The 27,095-nt window shown below is 42.5% G+C and overlaps 1 long non-coding RNA gene across 1 annotated transcript in view; it reads right to left on the bottom strand.

Annotated features, from left to right (window-relative positions):
- LOC309856497 overlaps window positions 1–27,095 on the bottom strand; it is a 397,768-nt gene that overhangs the window by 348,864 nt on the left and 21,809 nt on the right. Inside the window, exon 2 of the long non-coding RNA XR_014307230.1 lies at window positions 11,113–11,219. This is a non-coding gene — a long non-coding RNA (uncharacterized lncRNA). The remainder of the gene's footprint in view (window positions 1–11,112; window positions 11,220–27,095) is intronic.

Raw genomic sequence — 27,095 nt, 5'->3', positions numbered from 1 at the left:
GAATCTTTATTCTCTCTGAAGTGCTTGTCTTCTTGCTCTCTGTGTCTCACAAGATCAAGTCAGACTTTTGGAAGGACCCAAGGACTCCTTTCTCATGAATATTCATATATAAGCATGCCTCACCCCACTCCCCATCATAGCAGATCGTTGCATTAGTTAACCTAGCACTGAATAAAACCTAATCCCAAAACCTGATGGCCTCAAACAACAAATATGTAAAAGTTTCTGTGTCAAAAATTTGAGAGGGACCTAGTGGGTGGTTCTGATTCAGGGTCTGCCCTGAAGTCACAGTCAAGGTGATGGCCAGGGCTAAAGTCAGCCTATGTTGAAAGAGAAGTAAAGCCTGTGGCTAGAGGATCCAACTGCAAGCTCACTCGTGTGGTTGTTCGCCAAAGGCCTTAGTTCACACCACATGGGTCATACCATAGGGCTAGTTGTCTCCTCACAACATGGCAGCTGCTTTCCCCAAAGGGCAATGATCCACGACAAAGAGAAGAAAAGAGGAAACCACAGTCCGATTATGACGCAGTCTTGGAAGTTAGATAGCATCACTCCTGCCATGTTATTCATTAGAAGTAAGTCTCTAAGTCCAGCCGACACTCAACGAGGAAGAAATTCAACTCCACATCTTAAAAGGAGGAGCACTAGAGAATTTGTGGACCTATTTTGAAAACACCCATTACCACCCGCAACAAAAACAAGTGCCTTTCTCTGCGCAGCAGAGGAAATCTCTATTAAATATTACTAGTGTCTTGTGATTGCCAGTGAATAGTAGTGAGTTGCTTAGTAAGAAAATAAAATAATGGTGACCTACTCTATCATGTGGGACACCATTTTGATGCAATTGTGGCCATCATTACGATCAGGCAAGCTATCCCACAATCCCAGAGGTTACAGAACAAGAGTCACAAACCAAATTATGACAAAAATAACAAATACACAGTTTATTTAATCAGTTTAAGATACAGTGAGGAGGGGCGCCTGGGTGGCTCAGTGGGTTAAGTCCTCTGCCTTTGGCTCAGGTCATGATCCCATGGTCCTGGGATCGGGCCCCACATGGGGCTCTCTGCTCAGCAGGGAGCCTGCTTCCTCCTCTCTCTCTCTGCCTGCCTCTCTGCCTACTTGTGATCTCTGTCTGTCGAATAAATAAATAAAATCTTTAAAAAAAAAAGATACAGTGAGGAACAAGAGGGAAGAGATAGGATAGTTCAATAGACTTAAAATAAGATACAAGCAGGGTGGAAGGACCACCCATCTAAATCCTTAGAATGTTCTCCTCTTTCTCTTCTCTCCATCTCCCTCTCTCCAACCCCCCACCCACATCAGCCTTCCCTCACTAATGGTGTAGTTATAAATCACAAACTGAAGATTCCTGACACCAATGGAAAGCTGCAGGGACAAAGAAGTGAGGACACAGAGCTTGTCAATAAGCCTACTCAACACCAATGAGATTCATCTGTTTTTCTTGGGAAGAACACATGTGAGGCCATAACTGTACCCTACAGGATGTTTGTTACCAATAGGTGGCCAATTTGAGGTGACAGAACTGTCAACCAGAGGCAGCATGATTTTGACTGGGTCTTCATCTTGCCATCACCACGCTCTGTGCATAAGAACAGTCTTGCCTGTTTGATTATATATTCCATTTATCTCATCTTTTGACACATCTTTTTTGAAGATTTTATTTGTCAGAGAGAGAGAGAGAGAGCACAAGCAGGGGCAGCAGCAGGCAGAAGGAAAAGCAGGCTCCCCACTGAGCAGGGAGCCCGATATAGGGCTCGATCCCAGGACACCGGGATCATGACCTGAGCCGAAGGCAGACGCTTAACGGACTGAATCACCCAGGCTTCCCATAACCCATCTTTGAGATGAGTAACTTATTACCCAAATTTAAAACCCCTTACAATTCAGCATCTGTGTGGGCCAATAAAGAATTCTGCCTGTTATCTTATGAGCCGCAAGCTTACTATTTATGCTTACCATTTGTTATGACTTTCATCTATCCTAATTACTTTTTCTATAGCAGAACTGAACCACTGAATTAAACTACAAATATGAATGACAGCAGTTGTTTCATTCTCCAGTATTACCCCAAGCTCCACATTTTCCACCGTTCCTAAAAGCAGACAGCCCATTCTTAACTGGGGGGACTCTGTTTTCTCCCAATATGGATTCAGACTGTATGATCTCTAAAAGAAGTGAATGGGAGCACTTACGAGAGGTGCTTAGGTCACTGAGCAATGGAGCTGCTTGGCTGACAGCTCTCCTGGACAACAGTAGGTCTTGCTATTCATATTCACATCCCGTACCCCCCGCTATTGCCTGTTGACCAACCAATGAAAAACACCAAGGTCTACCCAGAATAATGCAGGATACTTAGTGGATGAATTCAGGAACCAGACAGGATCCAGAGAGCCTCTTACAGGGTGAGTTCTCTGGAAACAGATGCCATGACAGAGTTTGCGGTGCAAGATGCTTACTAGCAGTTCATATGTTTGAAAGGAAGGGGAAGCAGAAGAAGAAGCTGAAATACAGAACAGGCCTGATACAGCCCCATTCAATCCAAAGGGAATCTTTGAGGACAGAATTGCCCGCCAGGGAGCGAGTGACTGTCTGGCTCCATCAGTAGAGCATATGACTCCTGGTCTCGGGTTTTAAGTTCAAGACCCATGTTGGGTAGAGTGATTACCTAAAAATAAAATCTTAAAATATACTGCACACCAGAGTTGTCTCCCATCCAGCCAAAATCGCAGGGCCTTTAGACCAACCACTGCCTCCCTCAGCCATCATGTGTGGGCTGCCCTGGAAGGGCCTGAGCTCCACAAGGCTGCTCTTCAAAGATGAGGTCAACCCTGGAAGTGCTCAGAGAGCTGGAATCTGCCTGATGACTGCCCTACTCACCACTGGGTAGCAAATCTTTCCTTGGAGAAGGATCCAGGCGGCGTGTTGAACATAGAGGTAGAACTTTCCCTCTGAAATGGGATGTGGTTTTCTTGACAAGGAGAGAGGATTCAGACAGAGATTTGAAGCAGAGGCCAAACCTAAGGATAGAAAAGCCAACTGGCAGGGAGGGGAAGCTGGCAAAGTGTGGCCTTTTCCAGGGGAAGACCAAGGTCTGCATACATCTCTCAGGAAATGACAAGTCAAAAGAAGCGAGAACTTTAATTTCTATCTCTGCTCTCTGTTCCTCTTTTCTAAAAATGCTTTATCCCTTTAGGGACACAGTAGCCAGAAAATATCCTTCATATCTCTGAGAGAGAAAAACAATGGGGATTTCAGGCCCTGGAAATCTTCCCACAGTTAAGCCAGATGCCAAGGGATGCACTAAGCCTCTTAAAAAAATGTTTTGGAGAGAACATATGCCAAAAATAATACCAAGACTTCTTCTGGTGTATTTATAAATAAGCAAATGATACCTCTTAAGAAAGGGAGGGATCCCAGTGAAATCCTGGTTTACTTAGCAAACTTCCCATATTGTGGACTAAAGCAGCTTTTTCTGAAATGTTCGCCTAGGAACCAGAGTAAAAGTCTAAATTACGTTCTCAGTTTTCAGTTCAGCTACAGGTTCCTATCCATAGTGGGTAGATTAGTCAGGACACAGAAGGGAGTAATCCCTAAACTCTCAGGAGCTTAACAAAAGATTATTTCCCAATCAAATAAGACAGTAACACTCAAAGGGAGACTGTGCTACACGAGTAAGCCCCTCAAGTAATAAGACCTCCACCATCTTGAAGCACTACCATTCGGAAAACATGTCTTCCATTCAGTTCCACATGAGACTCATGATCTGGAATCCAGTTACATACACGAAACCTAAATGCAATGGAATTTGGGGATTGGAATCTTCTTGTGTATCCGGATACTAGAAGGTGAAAGAGGATTTGGTGAGCACATAGTGTGGCCTCTGACACAATGAGAATAGCTGGCTGTCAGGTTCTGCACAAGAACCTGGTGAACCCCCAAACCCACTGGTCAGGTGCTCTTACTTTTGTCTGGGTTGAATATTCTCAGACATGGAACTGCATACTAACAACACTGAGTTAACTGCTTCTGGAAAGAGGACATTAAATTGTATTTTTCAGACAAATTGGCACCTAGCTTATCTATAGACCTTGAAATTGTTGAGGTATAAAATGGAGAGCCACCCAGGGACATCTGGGTGGCTCAGTTGGTTAAGGGTCTGCCTTCAGCTCAGGTCATGATCCCAGGGTCCTGTGATCGAACCCCACATTGAACTCCTTCTCCATGGGGAGCCTGCTTCTCCCTCTCCTTCTGCCTGCCACTCCCCCTGCTTGTGATCGATCGATCTCTCTCTCTCTCTCTCTCTCTGACAAATAAAATATTTTTAAGAAATGCTAAGCATAACTAAAAAACTTCATTAATATGTTCAGGCACTAATAATATTTTAGAAGGAGTCTTGACCATTTCAAGAAAACCAGACTCCAGGGGACTGGTGTTCTGTCAAAACACCAAGGAGCAAGATAACCGATTCCTCAGAAGATAGGGTAGCTCCCTGAAGTAGTTTCTGTGAACTATCTTTTAAAACTATAAGTAAACAGAATGTTTCCAGGACATTCATGCCATCTGAACACATGGATAAATACGGCATCTGAGTATCTTTTATTCACTCTATCTCTTTCTCAGTTCAGTAAAACCATGATGAGAAGTTGAATCACTGTACTATACACCTGAAATGAATGTAACATTGTATGTCAATTTTGCTCAATGTAACATTTTACAATGTAACGTGTCAATTTTACTCAAATAAAATTTATTTCTGATAAGTTTTTTTGAAGATTTTATTTATTTATTTTGTCTGAGAGAGAGTGCACGCACATGCACATGTGCAAGCATGAGGGGGGAAGGGGCAGAGAGAGAGAATCTCAAGCAGGCTCTGCGATAAGCATGGAGCCCGACTCACTCAGGGCTCGAGCCCACAACCTGTGAAATCATGATCTGAGCCGAAACCAAGAGTTGGATGCTCAGCCGACGAGCCACCCAGGGGCCCCCAAATAAAAAAAAAATTTAACATAAAATATGAATAAATAAAACCATGATAGACAGGTACCAGCACGTTTTCTCACTGAAACAAGTAGATGATTTACTTTCACTCTGCAAATATTCTAGGTACTCAAGCCTAAATATCTGCAACTTGCTACAGTAAGAGACTTTGCTTAGTGGAGGCCTTAGCAACCAGTTATATTCAGCCAAGATTAATTTTCTGCCACCAACGCAACTGAAAATTCTCTTTAACAATGTATACAAGTTTTCCCTTTTTGCTTTAAAAAAATCCTGACATTTGCTCCCTTAGTGGGACACTCTTTGGGTTGCTACCCAAATCTGTGTATCTCGAATTTTAATTCTTTAATCCTAAATGAAAGTTCTCGCTAAATTATCACCTCCTGACAACTCAGATTGACAAGTTCATGCATCATGAACCTTACTTCGTATAGAAGGATATCGGTAATTAAATAAATGGCTTTAACAAAATCATGTATATGCCATTATTGGAGGAGAATTAAAGGAGTATGTGGCAGGAATACCTAAACTAGAGAAGGCAATCAAGAAAGGTTTCTTGTAGGAAGTGATTTTTCAGCCAGATAGAGGATGCTGCACATCATTAAGATAATAGAGGGGGTGCCTGGGTGGCTCAGTGGGTTAAGCATCTGCCTTCAGCTCAGGTCATGATCCCAGGGTCCTCAGATTGAGCAAGGCATCGGGCTCCCCAATCGGTGGGAAGCCTGCTTCTCCCTCTTCCACTCCCCCTGCTTGTGTTCCATCTCTCGATGTCGCTCTGTCTGTCAAATCAATGAATAAATTCTTTAAAAAGAGAGATAATAGAGGAAATGGAGCAGTTATGGTCAGGAAAAGGAACAAATTTACTCAAGACCTGCTGCGTGAACTTCTAAGTGCCTACATTCAAGTGATGACATTTTGGTGGCAGTCGGAAGACTCTTGTCTAGAGCTCACATGACAGATCTGACTTGGGAGTCCTCACCCTGTGTTTGGTCAAGGAAGCCAGAGGACAAAATGAGTTCACCCACTCAGAGAACACACAATAAGAAGAGAAACTGCCGAGAGCAACGTCATGAAAGACTAAAAAAAACCACCCTGAAACAAGTAGAAGAAAAGGAGTCAGAGTGCTGCCAGAAAAGCAGGTAGAAACCCAAGAGCATGGTGCCTCCTTCTGGAAGCAAAATTAAAGAGCGCTTCACGGAAACAGGGCACAAGGAGCGCTGTCAAAAGCCAAAGAAAATGACAACTAAGAAATGTGCACTCGATTAGCAATAAGCGGCTGATTGATAAACGGAAAAAATCAAGATTGAGCCGAGTACAGAGCCAAAATACAGATTGGTAAGGAGTGGGAGCTGAACTTGGAAAAACATCAAGTACAAGCAACTTGCTCTAGAAGTCTGGCTGTGAAAAGGGGGTCAAGAGAGCTAGAGAATGAGATAACAAGGAAATGAGAAGGAATTGAAGAAGCCAAGAGGTGAAACAGGATAGGACAAAAAGAGACCCTTTCATACAAGCCTAGGTGAGGACAGCCGCCAGGGAAACACGCTCTTCACAGGGAAGAAAGTGCTCCAGAAAATGAGCAGTTATTACAAACTTATGTACTTTTTTTTACATCTTGTAAAAACTTGGAAGTTTATAGACTGGCATACAGGCAGGAATCAGGAGTTTTAACATCAAGGAACGCAGGGAGTAGGAGCATTGATGGCTATCTCAAGGACAAGATGGGTTTTCCTTTAGGCCACTCATTCACAAAGCAGGTGCACAACCTATGCATCGCCGGCCATAAAACGGGCTTTTGGTTTAGACAAAGTTTATGTACAGTCATGCTGACTTAGAAGGTAATCTAAAATGGCTTCCCTTCGATCTCACGGCTTTTGGGAGTTTTTTTTCTTTCATCACTCTTTAACGGGAGAAACTTAAGCACATTTACATTTTGATGGAAAGAGCATAAAAAAGAAAAGGTTAAAAATAATGGTGGGGGGGGGGGATGCAGGGATGGAGAGAAAGAGAATAAAAATAGCCAGAAAGGATAAGAATTAAAAAAGAAACAAGCCCAAGGTGGAGTGATCAAAAAATGATAATAAAGGAGTCATCTGACAGCAAACCAAATTTTATTTCAGATTCAACCTCTCTCAGGAATGTCACCTCGTGACAGTGGATCTGAAATTCCCTGATCAGCACTAGGGAGGCATAATCTGCAGGTTAAAAACCCTGTTGTTTTCTTCCCCCACGCCACCCCCACCCCCAAAAGCAGCCCCCCGAGGCCTGAAATGATCCTTTTTATTTTACCAGTGACTTCCTTTCTCTGCCCTCCTGCCTATAAACACCTTCCATTTTGTACAACTCCTCAGAGCATCTCTCCGCTTGCTAGATGAGACGCTGCCCGTTTCCTGGACCGTTTAATAAAGCCCATTAGATCTCAGATTTACTCGGTTCAGTTTTGTTGTTTCACAATACTAAAAGAGAGCACAGGTTCTACTAGAACTGGAAGGAATGAAGGGCACCTGGCTGGCTCCAGTGGTGGAGTATGCAACTCCCGATCTTGGGGTTTTGAATTCTAGCCCCACCCTGGGTGCAGAGATTACTTACAAATAAACAAACTTTTTAAAAAATGTACCGCCTGATCGTAAAGGATATTCATTTATTGAACAAACATTCAGCTAGTACTAGAGTAGATACTACGAGGATACTTCAATGAAAAACATAATGCCTTAATTTTATGAACAGGGGTGGTGGGGAGAGCACCCTCTCCCCTCAATAAATGGCAGCTCCACCATTCCACCATTGATCTAGTTGCTCTGAGGAGAAACCCAGAAGTCAGCCTGAACTCCGGCCTTCCCCTCAGCTGTTCTCTGCCACCTTCCTCCCCCGTGCATGCACGTGCAGAAGTACGCAGGTACGCAAGTACGCACTATGCACATAAGGCGCATGCGCACGTTCGCAAGTGCGCAGGTAAGCACACGCACAGGTAAGCACGCGTGCATGTAAACACATGCACACGCACACAACAACCAACTCACTGGGAAGCACTGTCAATTCTAATTTCAAAACAATTCCTCTGCCTCTTCTGCCTGTTCTGCCTGCAGCTCTCTGTGCTTCTGTTCTCTCTGACAAATAAATAAAAACTCTAATTTCAAAACAGGTCTGGAATGTGACTGCTATTTCCATCTCCATTACCTCAACCTTGGTCCACACCACCAGTACTTTTCATATGCACTACATAGGCATTATTCTGTTAAAGAATTTTTAAAAAATCAACTGACTAAAGGTTAAAGGATTATTTGGCTTTATTCAGTTGTTCAATTGGGCGGCATCCAGTCTAGATAGTAGAAAGGCGTTCTAAAGAACTATACAGGCAAGAGATTCTATTAGCAGAAGGGAGTAGGAACAAGGAAGGCAAAAGTCGGATTGGTTTTTGCAAGACTATTTGCCTTACAGGGGATGGTAGGGATTTATCAAGCCAATCACCTATCTTGGGTTATTCAGGCAATTCCTGATTGGCTAGTTTAAGATTCCAACTTGGGGGCAGCCAGAACTCTTAAGGCTCAGTTTGGTGACATGGGGCTTAGCAATGAGCAACTCCATTCCTGCTGTGTAGTCTTTTAACACCCCCTAACTTGTCTTCCCTTCATATCCATTCCTATCTCTTTCCACCCACTTTCCACACAGGGGCTAAATTATAGATCACATCATTATATGTCCATATGTACAATCTCCCAACTGGGTCCAACTGCTCAGAAAATAAAATCCAAATTCCTCGCCATGCCCTGTAAGACCATGACTATTCTCCTTCTCACCTTTCCAAATTCATCTTGTTCAAAACACCTTCTCCACATGAGCCCTATCTCAGTTCCTAGAATATGCTACATTCTATTATCAACTCCCAGCCTTTGAGCTTCCTGTTTCTCTGCACAGGGCATGTTTCCCCTAGCTTTTTGCATGGCTTTCTCTTACTCAACTTCAGTCTCACTCTTGAGAAACACATGTCTGGGCAATTCCACGAAAAGTGTCTCACTTTCCTCCCTAGGGAAGACTGGCTGGCTCATTTGGTAGAGCATGAGACTCTTGATCTTGGGGCTGGGAGTTTGTGCGCCAAGTGGAGTGTAGAGATTACTCAAATAAGTTAGTTTTTAAAAAATAAAAATGGGGCGCCTGGGTGGCTCAGTCGTTGGGTGTCTGCCTTCCGCTCAGGTCATGGTCCCAGGGTCCTGGGATCGAGCCCCACTATGGGTTCCCTGCTCTGCTGGAAGCCTGCTTCTCCCTCTCCCACTCCCCCTGCTTGTGTTCCCTCTCTCGCTGTGTTTCTCTGTCAAATAAATAAATAAATAAATATTTAAATAAATAAATAAAAATGATGAGGCGCCTGGGTGGCTCAGCTGCTTAAACAGCTGCCTTCGGCTCAGGTCATATTTCTCAGGGTCCTGGGATCAGGCCCCCCACTGGGCTCCCTGCTCAGCATAGACTCTATTTGTCCCTCTCCCTCTGCTCCTCGCCAACTTGGGAACGTTTGTGCTCTCTTTTTCAGTCCGAAATAAATAAATATATAAATAAAATCTTCAAAAAAGTAAAAATAAAAGTGAAAAATAAATTTTTAAAAATTGTCTCACTTTACTCCCTATCACAGCACTTTAATGATTCCCATCACAACACTTATGACAATCTGTAGTACTTTTATGTGTTTCCTTTTGTTGTCTGTCATCCCCACCTTAATTCTATGAGGACAAGGACTATGTATGTCTTGTCCTCAGTTCTTAGAATAGTGCCTGGCATACAGCAGGTATATAAAATGTAGCTTGAAAAACTAACTGATGAAGAATAACAGGCCAATAAAGCAGAATCAAAATGTACAACGACATGAAAGTTCTGAGAGCCTAAGAAGAGATGATACATTCTCTTCATTAAATAAACATAATTACAATGAGATAACACTTAAAGCAAAACTAATCTGTGCTCCTAGAAGTCAGGAGGATGGCTTCTCTTGGGAGGGGCACATGAAGTGATTACAAGGGAGCATGAGTCAGGCTTCTGGGGTGCTAGTAATGTTCTGTTTCTTTATTTGGCTGCTAACTACCTGGTTGTGTTCAGTTTGTGTGATTTTCTGGATATTCAGTGTATTTCAGTAGAAAGTTAAAATTGAGAAAAAACACAGTGTAGGGGCGCCTGGGTGGCTCAGTGGCTTAAAACCTCTGCCTTTGGCTCAGGTCATGATCTCAGGGTCCTGGGATAGAGCCCCTCATCGAGCTCTCTGCTCAGCAGGGAACCTGCTTCCCTCTCTCTCTCTCTGCCTGCTTGCGATCTCTGTCAAATAAATAAATAAAATCTTTGAAAAAAATGACACAGTGTATATGGAGGACATGATATCAAAGTACAATGGCTGCTATTCATAATGGTGGCCCAAATCATCAAAAAGATTATGTTTAGGGGCAGCTGAGAGGCTCAGTTGAGTAAATGCCTGCCTTCAGCTCATGGAATCGAGTCCCACATCAGGCTCCCTGCTCAGCGGGTAGCCTGCTTCTCCCTCTCCCTCTGCCTGCTGCTGCCTACTTGTGCTTTCTATTTCTCCGTCAAATAAATAAATAAAATCTTTTTAAAAAGGATTATGTTTCTTGGGAACTACTTTCAAAAAACTTCAATGTATTATGTATAGTGTAGTTTCTAAAAAATTTATAATGTATAGCATATATAATGTATAATGTAGTTTTTTAAGAAGATTTTATTTATTTGTCAGAGAGCGAGAGAGAGACCAAGCGTGTGCACAAGCAGAGGGAGCAGGAGGCAGAGGGAGAAGCAGGCTCCGCACTGAGCAGGGAGCCCAATGGGGGGGCTCGATCCCAGGACCCTGACAGCATGACCTGAGCCAAAAGCAGATGCTTAACTGACTGAGCGACCCAGGCGTCCCTATAATGTAGTTTTCTGAAAGATTTCCACCCCAAATCGGTAACATTATGCCACCTATTAGATGGCTCTATCACCCGAAAAACTGACTCAAGTGGAATGCCTTGTGCTTCAGTGATGCCATTAGAAAAAACACAAGAACCAAGATAGGATACTGCTCCCAGTTTTATAGAAGAGAACACTGAGGTTCAGGGAAGTTACCAGATTTCTTTACAGCTGCACACGGAGAAAATGTGATCAAGATCCTCTGACTCCAGGAGCAGTGCGGTATGCTTCTTGACCACTTCTTGGTGTTAGTACATGGAAATCTGGAAGAGAAAGGGCAGTGGGGTTGGATTAGGCCCTCTGAGGGAGAAAGGTCTGTTAAGATGCTCTGTAGGTGGTCCCCATATTCAGCACTTGCCTTAACATGTCCCATGACTCCCCCTTACTTCCTCTGAGTGGCACTTGGCATTCTTTGGAAGAATGAATACTATTCTTCAACAGGTTTCACTAAGCCTTACCACAGATACAGCTAGGCTCTCAGAAGAACCATCTTTTATTTCTAGGGGCCTCTGGTACATCTATCTGTTCCTTGGTTGTAGATAGTAAAAAATACAAACAGAAAGGACCCTGCAAAATGACTACCTTCTGTTGGGGCCTAGAAATCTCACCTCAAAGCTGATAGAAACATTTGAGCCAATGCTTGAGTAGCAACTCCTTCAACATCCAAGTTCTAGACTGATTGATTTAGGATCTGATCAAGGACTATTAGGTCCAGCATGAGTGAAGATGTGGGATGTCAGAGGAAAAAGAAGATGTGAGGCCCACTTTGGTATGTATACAGCAGTCCTGGGACCAGGATCCTATCAGATCTGGAGGGCTTGGTGCAGACCTCTTCCTGGGGCAATAAGAGGACTATGTGTAATTCACACAAAGCCCATACAGCCATGGAACCCCCATGTGGGTCTCAGAAATGGCAATCGTAAGTCCCAGGAAGAACCTGAACTCCATCCGAAGCTCTAAGGTAAAGCACTAGATAGGACCAAGAATGCGAAGAAGACCTGAGACCAGATTAGGTTTAACAAAGCCACACTCAATCTCTCAGGCCTGGGGAAGATCAGATATGGCAGAGAAATAGTTCCTCACCCCCAAAGAATTCTAAGTCTTGCCAGGGTTTCCAATCCTGTTGTGATCCATTATCCCAGATTCCACTTTGAGGATTGAGACACTCATTGTCCCAACTGCTGGGAATGTTGGCGGCTCGTATCTCTCTGCTGAGGCCTGTCCAGGTGTCTCCAAAAGCCAGAAAGAATCAACTACCTCATGGTCATGCTCTCTTTCTTGGAGTAGACCTCATCCACTGATGGATCAAGGTTAGAGTAGAAAGACTGGCCCTCTTATCTCAGGGTCAATAGCAACTCCGAAGGGTCACCCCAGCTTCAGAGCTCCCCGGGAGATGAGCTGAGCTCTTTGCTCTGTCTCCAGCACAGTTCGCCACCACCAGGCCTTGCTCCTTCACGTTCCCAGATGTGGATCCTGGGAATGGTCCCGAATACACTTCTATACACTAAGCTTTACACTAAGCTCTGGCTCAGGGTCAACTTTCTGGGACTAGGGACTCTGACCTCAAATAATTCCTTATAAAATATAGAAAATATTCTAAGTTGGGGAAACAGAAAGGCCATGGGTATAAATAGCTAAAATATGAATGCAACAGAAAGTATCTTCCTTAGAACGTTGTTTTAGGAGTGGTAATACGTGAAACTCTGAAAAGAGGTCGGTAGGACACTGCAATTTACAAAATAATTTAGTTTCAACTTAGTTTCAGTTTTAGGGAGGGTTCAGCCTACAGCTATTTTAGAACTAGAGTCCCAGGCAGATGTGCTGAGTGTTCATTTGTGGTAAATTTTTCATGGCTAGACCAAGGGTTGATATTTTTAATGTCTAAGAAGCTCATATATATACATCAATAAATAATAAAAGCATGGACACTTCAAAAGTTATAAATGTTTAATGCCATGAGTAGATAAATCAAAAGAAAGCAAATATTAAGAACAAATCACCTCCAGTAATATAAAATGCAGTTAAAAGAGAACAATGTTTTCTCTATCAAATTAGCATACATGAAAAAATTGTAAAATGCCTAACCCTGGTGAGTTTTTAATGCAACGCATTCTTACCATCGGTGTGGTACAAATTGGCACCTTTTTTTGGGAAGTACTGTAACATTTCATATTAAAACCAAAAGCTTAATATTTTTTACATTAAGGTAATTCCATTTCTTGGAATCGCTCCTAAAGAAACAATTCCAAATACTAAAAAAGCTTTGGTCTACACATTTTTTTCATTACAGGATTAATTCAAGTTGCAAAGACATGAAAACAAATAAATGTGAAACGTGTAAAGTAAGTCAATATATGCATCCGATGGGCTGCTGTGCCATCGCAAAGTGATTACAAAGAATTCATAAAACATGAAAATGTTCCTCTAAGTTCATGCTGAGCAAAAGAACAAAAATACATACATTCTGTATTTCCTCTCTGCTGCTAAGTACAAAAGATCTCTTCCACCTAATATCACTTTTAAACAATTATATCCTGCATTTAAAATATTTTTTTTCTCACAGGGGTACCTGGCTGACTCAGTTGGCAGAGCATTTAACTCTTGATCTTAGGGTTGTGGGTATAGAGAGGACAGAAAAACAAACAAACAAAAATCTTTTCTTTTTTATCAAGATTTTATTTATTTATTTGTCAGAGAGAGATCACAAGCGGGGGAGCAGCAGGCAGAGCAGGCAGAGGGAGAACCAGGCTCCCCACCAATCAGGGAGCCCAATGCAGGACTCCATCCCAGGACCTGGGATCACGACCTGAGCTGAAGACAGATGCTTAATCAACTGAGCCACCCAGGTGCCCAAAAACAAAAAAAATCTTTAAAAAATATTTTTTCTGGAGCACCTGGGTGGCTTAGTTGGTTAAGCAGCCAACTCTCGATTTTGGCTCAGGTCAAGATCTCCAGGTCGGGAGATTCAGCCCTGCATCAGGCTCCACACTCGGCAGGGAATCTGCTTGTCCCTCTTCCTCTGCTCCTCTCCCAACTCACTCTCTCTCTCTCAAATAAATAAAATCTTAAAAAACCTTTTTTCTTGGGCGCCTGGGTGGTTCAGTTGGTTAAGCGACTGCCTTCGGCTCAGGTCATGATCCCAGAGTCCCAGGATTGAGTCCTGCATCGGGCTCCCAGCTCCACGGGGTGGTCCGCTACTCCCTCTGACCTTCTCCCCTCTCATGCTCTCTCCCTCTGTCTTTCTCTCAAATAAATAAAAATAAATCTTTAAAGAAATTTTTTTTCTCACAACAATTTAAAATACTGAAAAGATCTTATCTGTATCAGTTTTCCATAATTTTAAGATGTTCCATATCATGTTGGGTAAGATCCATTCACATAAACGTTCTCCAGACTGAAGGGTTCATTGAAACTGACCGGAATACAATACAGAGTAAGACATCATCCCACTGTGCAATGGCTTCCAAGACTTTTAGGTCTTTTAAACATCCCAAAGTGCTGGATCATTGCCCTAGCTCTATTTGCTCCAGCAAATGCAGTAAAACCACTTTATTTACTGACCTACCAAAAGGATTTTGCCTCAAGGTTACTCAACCCAGAAAGCCATCAACAATGAAGCCCAAAGACCCAAGAATGTTCATCATGCACCAGTTAGACTCCACGTTATCTGTGCAGTCTATAACCTGATGTAAAGGTGCTAGCTTTTTGTTTTGTACAAACGTTCCAAAGTAAAATCCATAGTGAAGTACAAAAGACACAAAAATGACTCTACTATATTTCTCTACATTTTCTGAACAATAATCCTTGAGCAAAGAAATGCTCATGAAATGGCTTGTTCTTTGACTTATTTCCTTAGCCCTGCTGCCCGAAATGAATTTGACACATAGAAAAGTGTATTTCTTTACTGGAGCAGGACTCGTGGTCACTTATATGTCACTAAGAAATGTGTTCATTGAATACTTTGAATGTTTGTTTATTTTTACATTTCAAACCAAAAAAATGTGGTGATAAATTTATCATTGTCTTCTTGTCATACAAGTTTTCAAAAATTATTCCTAATACGTGTTAAAATGCCTTAGATCTTTAAATATAAAATCAATAGTTTTATTTTCCTCTTTTTTTAAAGTAATCTCTAGCCCCAACATGGGGTTCGAACTCACATCCCCATGATTAAGAGTTGCATCTCTATTAACTGAGCCAGCAAAGTGCCCTGATGGTTTCATTTTCCATAATTGAACTTTATTGTCCCATTTCTTTTCAATGGGATAGGATTTTCCTTAAGAGGGAAACAGGAATTTAGATTTTAAGAACAGGTAACATTTGTTACAACAATACTTAGTTGTCCCAACCACACATGGAAATAGACTCCTACACCAAAAAAAAAAAAAAAAAGAAAGAAAGAAAAAGAAAGAAAGAAAAGAAAAAGGAAAGGGAAAAAAAGCTTTCTCTTTATTATAGCAATCACATCAAATCCATTTTGCCACGGTGACACTTTTTTTTTAAGATTTTATTTATTTATTTGTCAAAGAGATAAAGACAGAACACAAGCAGGTAGAGTGGCAGGCAGAGTTAGAGAGAGAGAGAAGCAGGCTCTCCTCTGAGCAAGGAGCCCAATGCAGGACTCGATCCGAGGACCCTGGGATCATGACCTGAGCTGAAGGCAGCGGTTTAACTGACTGAGCTACCCAGGCATCCCCAAGGTGACATTCTAAATATTCAACAGAATATCGCAAAAATTTGGAGGCATTGGAAATTCTGTACATTGCTGCTAGGATATAAAATAGCACAACCCCTTGGAAAACAGTTTGGCAGTTTCTTAGAGGGAAACATAACAACTGTGTGACCAGGCGTTGCATCTGCAGGCATTATCTAAGAGAAATGAAGCAGAAGTCCATACAAAGACTTGTATGTGAATGTTCGCAGCAGCTCCATCTGTCATAACCAAAACTAGAATCAACCCAATGTTCAAGAGGCGAATGGATAAACAAAATGTGGTATATCTATAATTGCCCAGTATCCATAAACACCCAACATCTACAATAAAGCAGAATGAGGGGCGCCTGGGTGGCTCAGTTGGTTAAGCAACTGCCTTTGGCTCTGGTCGTGACCCCAGGGTCCTGGGATAGAGCCCCGCATGGGGCTCCCTGCTCACTGCTCACCGGGAAGTCTGCTTCTCCTTCTCCCTCTGCCCCTCCCCACTGCTTGTGCTCTCCCTCCCTTTCTCTCTCAAAATAAATAAACAAAATCTTTTTAAAAAATAATTAAACAGCATAAGTTGAGATACATAAGACAACATGTATGAATTTCAAAATAATATCCTGAGGAAAGAAGCCAGATTTTTTTAAAAAAGAATACATTCTGTCTGAGTCAGCATATACAACATTCTAGAAAATTGCAAACCAATCTAGAGTAACAGAAAGCATTATCAGTGGCTGCCTGGGAGCTAGGTGTAGTGAGGGGATGATGAAGCCCCCCAAGGAAACTTTTGGAGCTGGTGGATATGTTCCTTTTCTTAATCATGGTGATGGTTTCAGTGTGCACACATATGTTAAAACATATCAACTCATACTCCTCATGTGTTCAGTTTGTTGTGTGTCAATTATACGTCAAGAAAGCCCTTAAAATTAATCAACATAAATAAGACAGAATAAATCATATTCAATAGAACATGATTATAAAAAATAAGAGGTTGGGGCACCCGGCTGGCTCAGTCAGTGGAGCATGTGACTCTTGATCTTGGGGTTGTAAGTTTAAGCGCCACATTGTGGGTAGAGATTACTGAAAAATAAAAATCTTGAGAAAAATAAAAAATAAGTAGGTGGGTGGGGGATACCTGAAAAAGATGATGGGAATTAAGGTATACACTTGTGATGAGCACTGGGTGTTACATGAAAAGTGTTGAATCACTATATTGTACACCTGAAACTAACATTACACTGTATGTTAACTAAGTGGAATTCAAATAAAAACTTAAAAAAAAAAAATAGGGTCCCCAGGCACCTGGGTGGCTCAGTGAGTTAAAGCTTCTGCCTTTGGCTCAGGTCATGATCCCAGGGTCCTGAGATCAAGCCCAGAATCGGGCTCTCTGCTCAGCAGGGAGCCTGCTTCCTCCTAGCTCTCTGCCCGCCTCTGCCAACTTGTTATCTCTCTCTCTGTCAAATAAATTTTAAAAATCTTAAAAAAAAAAAAAAAAACACACAGGGGCCCCTGGTGGCTCAGTCAGTTGAACGTCTGCCTTTGGCTCAGGTCAGGATCCCAGAGTCCTGGGATCAAGGCCCCCCACTGGGCTCCTTGCTCAGCAGGGAGCCTGCTTTCCCCTCTCCCTCCGTTGCTCCCACAGCTTGTGCTATCTCTGTGTCTGTCTCTCTCTCTGTATCAAATAAATAAAAAATATAATTTTTTTAAAAAATTTTATTTATTTATTTGACAGAGAGATATCACAAGCAGATGGAGAGGCAGGCAGAGAGGGAGATAGAGGAAAGAGGGAAGCAGGCTCCCTGCTGAGCAGAGAGCCAGATGCGGGGCTCGATCCCAGGACCCAGAGATCATGACCTGAGCCGAAGGCAGTGGCTTAACCCACTGAGCCACCCAGGCACCCTAAAAAATATAATCTTAAAAAAAGAAAAACCTTAAATAAGATGTGGTGATCGAGCTTCTCAAAAAGGGGGCTATAAAAAGGGATTTTTACACCCTGATTGTTCAAGAACTGCATGGGAGGCACACAATGACTTGCAGCAGAGCTAGAAAATTCCTCTGTAAGGGACAGTCACTAAGTGACTTTCTATTCACTAGGTCATCAGCTACATTAATAACCCTGGGAGAGACAGAGTCTACTGAAATGTCAACAAGAACACAGTATTCAAGGGACACAATAATCAAAGGTTTGGGAAGAGCAAGTAGAACACTGAGCAAATATAATCCTGCTTCAAACATAATCTAAAGTTCATCCGTCTAAGAGAGAGGGATATAAAATAATTAAAAGGCTCCTAGAATATATAGCGGGCAGTCACCTGCCAAATTATAGCCTATTAACTGGGCAAGGGAAGATGGCCAGGGAGTACATGTGAGGACATGTAACATCCTGTGGAAACTCTTCTTTTAATAAAACTGTGCCCACGGACAATTTCCCAAAACATCCTTTAATATTTAAAACTTAAACCCAATTGAAAGATTTTAACATTTCACTTTGGTACAAGCCAAGGAGGGAGAGGGAGAAAACAGAGAGGGAAAGAGAGACAGCAAAGAAATGTCAGGGGCCTGGGGGTGTGCTGTCCCTGATTTAATACACCAGCCACAGAAGCAGATATCCTAAACTAGTTAGGAATATTGGATCTGCCTCCCTCCTCAAAGCAAAGAATTAATCGTATTCAATGTATTTTTCCACTGAGGCCGCTCTGAAACTGCTCGTTCACATCTTCTCTGGATCCTCTTGGCAAATGGCTTGGAGATAACATGATAAAAATGAGCTTTGGGGGCGCCTGGGTGCTTCAGCTGGATAAGCGTTTGCCTTCAGCTCAGGTCATGATCCGGGGGTCCTGGGATCAAGCCAGGCATCGGGCTCCCTGCTCAGCGGGGAGTCTTCTTCTCTGTCTGTCCCTCCCTCTCCCTCCACTGGTGCTCTGTCTCTCACTTTCTCTCTCTCAAATAAATAAATAAAATCTTAAAAATAAAAGAAAATGAGCTTTGGGTCTTGTTTTAAATGACTCTCACATACACATGAAGAACAGGCTTACATCTAAAAGTTCTGACGTGGACAGTGTGGGAAGTAACACGAGTGTGAAACAGGCAATGCGAGAGGATGAAGAGTACAAAAAAAGATGAGAGAAGACCTTCCTTTGGGGTAAGGGAAGTAAAGGAACCTGGATTGCTAGAACGGCAGACCATTAAATCAACTGGGACCCCGTATTTACTGAATGATACAACTTCATAAGGAGATGATGTTTAATTTAGCCTAGATGAAGAGAGACCATCAAGGCAGAAATTCATATAGAGAATGAAGCCCAGTCTGCAGCACAAATAAAGAGGTGACATCATGGAACATTGTGTTGCTCTTGTGGATGCACAGACTGTGGGCAGGCAGTGAGCAGTGGGGCAGGCAGAGAGGGCCAAGCCAGGAAACTGACATTGGCTACACAATTAAACTAGACTACAGCTCTGTTACTCAGATTTTACCAAATAGCTATGCTATTTAACACTGAAGTGTTAGCATGTTTCTTTTTTTTTAAGACTGATTGGTTGATTTAAGGAAGAGGACAGTTGGGGGAGAAGCGGGCAGAGAGAAAGAGAAAGAGCAACAGAGTTCCCACTGAGCACAGAGCCCAACTCGAGGCTCAATCCCACAATTCTGAGATCACGACCTGTGCTGAAATCAAGAGTTGGACACTCAATTGACTGAGCCACCCCTACTCAGGCACCCCTGAAGTGTCAGCATTTCAAGAGTGATATGTATACAAGTCAAATACGATTGCTAACAGCATGGCTGAGAAATAATACAGTGACACTGGTGAGTATGTACCAACATATAATGTAACTACATTTCCTGTTATAAGACACAACACCCGTCACATAGAAGTTGGCAATCCAGGTGGGATGCTGGACAATGCAAACAGAGATGAATACACAATCTAAGTTGTTAATGGAAGTTCCAGGCAGAAGCAGTACAGTTGGGTTGGAAGAACTGGAACTTGCTTACAAGGCTAACTCCGTGTAATGCAAAAATAAGAGGGCAGGAAAATTTTAGCCTGAGTGTTAGGACTAGTTATGCCATTTTTGCTGGGACAGCAGATATTTATAAGCAAACCATGACTATTAAACTTGGCAGTTTCATTCTTTGCTCCTCAATTGCAGGCAAGGGAGGTTTCCAAAATGACATAGGAGAAGGAAAGATTTTTTTTTTCCTCTACCCATCTTGGGTTCTGAACAAGTGAAACACAACCAGAAGTACATTAACATATGCAACATGCATACACCTGGGAGAACTCACAGACACGTAACTCAAAAAAGTTGTTAGAACTTGGGCTTATACAGCAGCTTAACAAAACAGCAGTGCATTCATAGACACATGAAAAGAAGAGGGAAAAGGGTTGTAGGCTTTCAAGCACAGCAAACTGTGAAAGGGTCAGTAGATGGTGAAAATTTATGGAAGGTAAGGTTATCTGCGCAGGTCCATTGTGGTGCTGACTCTCCATCTTCATGGCCATTAATCCTGCCTAAGGGAGGGAATTAATGGCAATCCTCATTTCTCAGAAGTTTCTGCTTTTACTCAGATAAGAAAAGCTCCAGAGAAGCTTCATTTTGTATCTGTGGATTCTCATTTGCCTCCAGCTCAAAATAATATATAATCAATATGGCATATTTTGATATGGCATATTCTGCTACCCCTCAGTGCGAACAGGAAAAGTAATGGAGAATGGACTCCTCTATCCCCAGGGGACAGTGCTCCTAGGAACATTTTCCAAAGAAGTTACTCTCTTCTGGACTCAACAGAAGCCAAATTATCTCTTCAGATCATTCAAAACCTAATGACTGCAGGGCGCCTGGGTGGCTTGGTCGGTTCAATGTCCAACTCTTGGTTTGGGCTCAGATTCGGATCCAGCCACACACAGCTCCCATCCCTGGGCTCTGTGCTCAGCGGGGAGTCTGCTTGAGACTCTCCTCCTTCCTCTGCCCCTCCTCTCTAAAATAAATAAATCTTCAAAAAGTAACCACCGAGGTGGTTACTGAGATCTAAAAAATCAATAGACTAGAAAACTTGCAATGATTTACAAGTCAGAGCTGGTAACTAAGGCAGATCTGTGCCACGGATCCTTCTACAGTCTGGATAATAATGTGTCTAAATTAATAAAGGAAAAGATCTAAGATTACAGAGGAAACCAATTCCATTGAAACTCAAGTTACTAAAGTATTAAAATTTCATAATGAAATAATATGTGTGATTCTTTTTTTCTGAGATTCTTTATTAGTATATGAAGTAGCAAGATCTAGCAGTGAGCTTTAGGACTAATTTTGAATTATTGTGATGAGTGTAAAGAACTTTCAAGATACCTTCAAGAAGTGTATGATGTTAACAATGTCTGCCTATGATGCTTATTGGTGACAAAGTCACAGGTAGTGCTACTACTGCTATTGTGGTTTGTTACCTACATACATAATTGAAAGAAATGCTAATCTTAGCGAGAAGTTAGTAAAAAGGCAAACGTAAGTTCTTTCCTTTTTCAAGATCACCGATCCTCCTGAATTCTATAAGTTGACCCCAAGTTAAGAACCCCTAGTCTAAAAACCTGTGGTCTTACTGTACACACACACACACACACACACACACACACTGGGTCTTGCTAGTGAGTCCTGAGAAAGTCCCCATCATACAGCAAACTCCATGCTCAGAGACAATAGCCAGTCTTTCTAGACCCTTCCCTTCCTCAAATCATGGAGAAGTGTCAAAAGACCGTGCAATGCCTGGCACCCTTGTCACCTGCACAGTGTCCATTTATGTCTTTTTATCTGTAACGCTCTCTGCTTGCTTGCCCCATTTCCGATGCTCTCAGCTTATTCTCAACTTTTTTAAAAAAACTTTATTGCAGGGACACCTGACTGGCTTAGTTGGTACAGCATGCAACTCTTTCTCTCTCTTTTTTAAGTAATCTCTGCCCCCAATTCAGGGCTTGAATTCCCCACACAGAGATCAAGAGTTGGATTCTACCAACTGAGCCAGACAGGCACCCCAAGGATGGGACCCTTGATCTTGGGGTAGTGAGTCCAAGCCCCACAGTGGGCATAAAGATTACTTAAAAATTGTTTTTTGCAGGGATACATGGGTGGCTCAGTGGGTTAAGCCTCTGCCTTCAGCTCAGGTCATGATCTCAGAGTCCTGGGATCAAGCCCTGCATCAGGTTCTCTGCTCAGCAGAGAGCCTGCTTCCCTCCCTCTCTGCCTGCCTCTCTGCCTCTCTCTGTCAAATAAATAAATAAAATCTTTAAAAAAATTTTTTTTGCAATAATCATGATATTGGGGACACCTGGGTGGCTCAATCGCTGGGCGTCTGCCTTTGACCTGGGTTGTGATCCTAGGGGGTCCTGGGATCGAGCCCTGGGTTCCCTGGGCTTCTCCCTCTCCCACTCCCCCTGCTTGTGTTCCCTCTCTGTCTGTCTGTCAAATAAATAAATAGAATCTTAAAAATCTCATGATTTCAGATTTTAGCCCCCTCAGGGAAATATTTAATTAACCTTAATATATCACAGAGATAAACCGGAAGGATTTGGGCCAGCACAGGTGCTCTACACTTGTAGCAAGAGCTGTTAACTACAAGTTTTTTATGCGAACAGGAAGCAATTGGAAATAATGAGGCTGAGTCATGCTCACACCTACCAATCGAAACTGTTCTAAAGAACTTTCACCCTCACACAAAGGATCATGATAACTGATAACAGAGGTCAGGTCACCTCTTTTTACACGTTCTCTTTCCAGCTCAGCAGATTTAGAATGGTTTATTTACTGTGCATATACACTGCAATTGCCCACATTTTTGAAAATTTTTTTTTAATGAAAATGTACCCCAATGCAGGTCTTGAACTCACAATCCTGAGATCAAGACCTGAGCTGAGATCAAGAGTTGGATGCTTAACTGAACAAGCCACCCAGGCACCGCATCATTTTTTGAAATATTTTTAAGGGACTCATTTAAAAGTAGAACACAGAGGGAAGCCTGGCTGGCTCAGTCAGCAGAGCATGTGGTTCTTGAACTCCAGAGTATGTTTGAGCCCCACCTTGGGTGTACAGAGTCTTTAAAAATAAAATCTAAAAAAAGAAAAGAAGATTCAGAAATAAAAACAGACACAGAAAGTAAACAGAGCTACAAAGTCTTTCTTATCAGTTGGTCTTGCTCTACACAGTTGAGCATTAATCAGGGTCCTGATAAGAGCCACAGGACAAGCTCAGTTGGGATTTTCGAATGAACTTTTTCAAAGGAGAGTTATTTACAAAGGCGTGGGCTGGGTAAAGGGAACCTACAGGAGATGCCAAGGCACTCAGGGGACTAGCAGGGTGGAAAGCCATTACTTGGCCTGACAGGGCATAGGGAAGAAATGGTGTTAAGGGATCCCAGCTGGAGAGGAGGGGAAGGATAGGTGGTTCAGTTGGTCAAACGTCTGCCTTTGGCTTAGGTCATGATCCCAGGGTCCAGGGATCAAGCCCCGCTTTGGGCTCCCTGCTCGGCCAGGAGTCTGCTTCTCCTCTCTCTGCTCCACCCCCTCATTCTATTTCTCTGTCTCAAATAAATAAATTAAAAATCTTACAAAAAAAAAAAAAAGGCATCCAGGCTGAGAGCTGGAAAATGGCAGCACACAAGAGGAGGCAATCATGACCATAACCTCATCTAAGTGGGGAATGGGGAGAGATGGTGATGGTGATGCAATAAACACCCTGACCTTGTCCTACAGCCCTTCAGTCTTTTGCTAATAACCCCTACCTCTCTGGCCCAACCCAACGAGAAGCTAAAAGGCCCGGGTGTTCAGACCGTGCACTCCACGGGGGTCAGAGCAGGGCAGAGAAAAATGGAAAAATCAGTGCGGAAGAGGGAGAAACACTGAGGAGCCAGCACAGGCCCTCAGCCCTTTTCAAGTGTTTATACAAAAACAATTTGAGGAAATTGAAGGCAGTTATCTGGTTCATAATTCAAGTCCCTCTTAAGATCATGCTCTTAAGGAAGGTCTTGTTTGCCTGGTGTTCCAGTTCCACATTGATCAAATTGTGTAGATAATTGCTTGTTTACCCTGCCATTTTACTTTGCCTCCCTGGTCCCAGTCAGTGGGAATGCCTAGAGCTGCATTTCTTAAGTGAGGCAGATTTGAGGCAGATTTGAGCTTAATTGTTTATCTGCTTAAAAGAGCCCTGCCTGGGTGATTGGGTTTTGTTGTGGGGGTTTTTGTGTGTGTTTTGTTTTGTTTTGTGTTGGTTTGGTTCGATTTTTTTATCATTCCCGTTCAAACTCTGTCTCAAAATATTGAAAGTTAAAAGGATGATTTAAAGAAGAGCCTGGACTTTAAATTGCCTACAGCCACATGATTCAGACGGTTCTTCCAATTCTTGTCTCTTTAGGCGAAAGAAAGAGTAAACACGTTTACAAATGTCAGATGTGGTCCCTGGAGGGGCAATGATGCAGACAGCCAGAGCCAGCATTAAAAAAATTATCCAAAGGCCTTGATTCAATATTACTGCTGACCAGAAGTCTGGCAAAGAACTGATGTTGATGTGCTTGGAAAGCCTTACCTTTCCCCAATGTCCTGTCATTGCACATAAGAACCTTTAAAGGAACTAGGCACTCCTGCCCTCTGAGTATGGGAACTTCAAGGTCAACCACTGAGCCACTAGGAAGATGGAATTCCCATCACATCATTCTACCATCCCATGCCTCACTCAGAACTGGAGTCACCTGTCATCCACATACCTTTTATTATTTCTTCTTGTATCTGGGAGACTCTTTGGGGACTTTAATTTGGTCCACAGATAGCATGTCCCAGGGATACCATCACCGGTGTCCACACGGTCATCAGTGTGGTTCTCTTCCATGACAGGGTTTTATTTCAAAATATTATTCTGGCGGTATTCTGTCTTTTCCTGCCCCCTCTCTACTCTCACTGGTGCCCTGATGGCTGCTTCCATTCTTCCAGTCTACACGGAAGGTGGAGTTAGGGTACATAAAGAATGACCAAAGAAAGTTTTAACTTGTGTGTCAAAAAATGATTCTTGGGAAATGTGGATGTCAGCTTTTCCTCTCCCAGAGATTAGATAAGACAAAGACTAGGCAAAGTAGAAAGAGATGCACAAGAGACATTCAAATGGAAAAGGAAGGACAGAAGAGTGGGAGGAGTGGATTTTCTGTCACAATAACCAGGGAGCTGAGGATAAGGGGATCAGCTTTCCTCTAGTTCCCCCGCCTCATCATAATCTGTGGACAACCCAGCTTTCCCCACAATACCAGAAATCTGTTAAGCCCCCCTTTTCCTCCACTCTTGAACAAAAAGTGGAGATAGGAGGCATGATAGGAGAACGTCAGCCCCTGGGGTAAGGTAGAACAGAACAGAAACAGCTGGCAGTTACCTTCCTTGAGGAAGGCAACAATACGCACGTATTTTCTGTTCCACATTCACTTAAAGAACTATACAGAAGGATTAAGTTCAACTGCTTATGGCTGAAAACCCCAAATAATAATGGTTTAAACAAAAAGAACATACCTCTCATGCAGAAGAGTCTAGAAATGTGTGTATACTCCTTCCCTCTTATTACTCTACCAGCCTCCTTCTATCTCACAATCTCAGATGGCACGTGATTTCTAGCCTTCATGTCTACATTCCAGGTAGCAGCAGGAAGGAAGAAGAGTGGACAATCCCTCCCTTTAAGGAAACTTCCCAGGAGTTTCACATGACATTGCCAATTGCATCTATGAGCCAGAACTTAGTCATACTTAGTACAACAGAGCCTTGGAAATTACAGTCTTTATTCTGAGCAGCAAAAACTATGGGTTTTAGTTCTTTTTTTTTTTTTTCTGGGCTTAGTTATGGGTTCTATTCTAACGAGAAAAGGGAAAAACAGGTGTGGGGGGGCTGGTGTGACTGTCTCTTCCACACAGATAATCACAATGATCTTCTTTCATCATGTTAAAAACAAGACAACAGACCAAAATGGGGAGTGACAAACTAAGCCCCACCAGCATCAAACTTAAAGTATAGTTCCAGCTCTCCCAGAAATGGAATCATAAGCCAGTCAGGAACTACCTGATCAACACTAGGGAAGGAGTCAGCCAGATATATCCCCTGCCATCCCCTAAAGGAAAGTAATCCCCCAACAATCAATCAGCTTTTTTGCCTAGTACAACTTCCTTCTTCCTGCTTCCTTCTTCCTATACCAATCTTTCATGTCCCAAAGCACCTCAGAGGACCCCTCTACTTTATAGAGAATCATGAGTCATTTAATAAAGCCAATTAGTATTTTCAAATTTACTCAGTTGAATTCGGTGTTTTGAACACACATGAAGGTCAGCTGGGGCATTTCCCTGATACTCAGGTTTATTCTTTTCGGTGTGAGCCTCAATTTTGATGACAACAACTTTAGAAGGTAAGAGAATATTAGTGAAGAAGATTGTTCGCTTGTTGCCCATTTTTGACTGGGATCCCAGAGGATGTACATTTTAGGATAATAACTCAAATTATAATGATGACAGTCTACCAGGACATATCAGATTTTTAGGAGTTTCATATAATTTCTAGAACATTTATATACCTAAACAAACACAACAGAAGGCTTAGTGTTATTTCTATTTTGACAAAGCTTCCCATATAATTGAACATATCAAATAAGCCTAATTACCAAATCCATTGAAATGTTGCTGGGACTGTCTGGAAAATGCCAAAGTTTCTTCCAGGTAAAAGAGACTTCATTCAGGGCTTAATTAACAAGTCAGGAAATGACAAGATGCTGGCAAGGATGCGAAGCAAGGAGAACCCTCCTACACAAGCTGGTGGAACCACTCTGGAAAACAGCATGGAGGTTCCTCAAAAAGCTGAAAATAGAGCTACCCTACAACCCAGCAATTGCACTACTGGGTATTTATGCTAAAGATACAAATGTAGTGATCCAAAGGGGCACGTGCACCCAAATGTTTATAGCAGCAATGTCCACAATAGCCAAACTATGGAAAGAACCTAGATGTCCATCAACAGATGAATGGATAAAGATGTGGTATATATCTACAATGGACTACTATGCAGCCATCAAAAGAAACGAAATCTTGCCATTTGTGACGACATGGATGGAACTAGAGGGTATTATGCTTAGCAAAATAAGTCAACTATCATATATGTTGGAAAAGAATAAATGAAACAAGATGGGTTCGGGAGAGAGACAAACCATAAGAGACTGTTAATCTCACAAAACAAACTGAGGGTTGCCAGGGGGAGGGGGGCAGGGGGAGGGTGGTGGGGTTATGGACATTGGGGAGGATACGTGCTGTGGTGAGTGCTGTGAAGTGTGTAAACCTGGTGATTCACAGACCTGTACCTCTGGGGCAAATAGTACATTATATGTTAATTAAAAAAAAAAAGACTTCATTTAGAATTTGCCTTAGGAAGGTAGCACCTATTTGGTTC

Source organism: Mustela nivalis (genome assembly GCF_964662115.1).
Source record: "Mustela nivalis genome assembly, chromosome: X".
Classification (NCBI taxonomy): Eukaryota; Metazoa; Chordata; class Mammalia; order Carnivora; family Mustelidae; genus Mustela; species Mustela nivalis.
The sequence above is the reverse complement of the archived record's forward strand: the minus strand, read 5'-3'. Positions and strand labels throughout refer to the sequence as shown.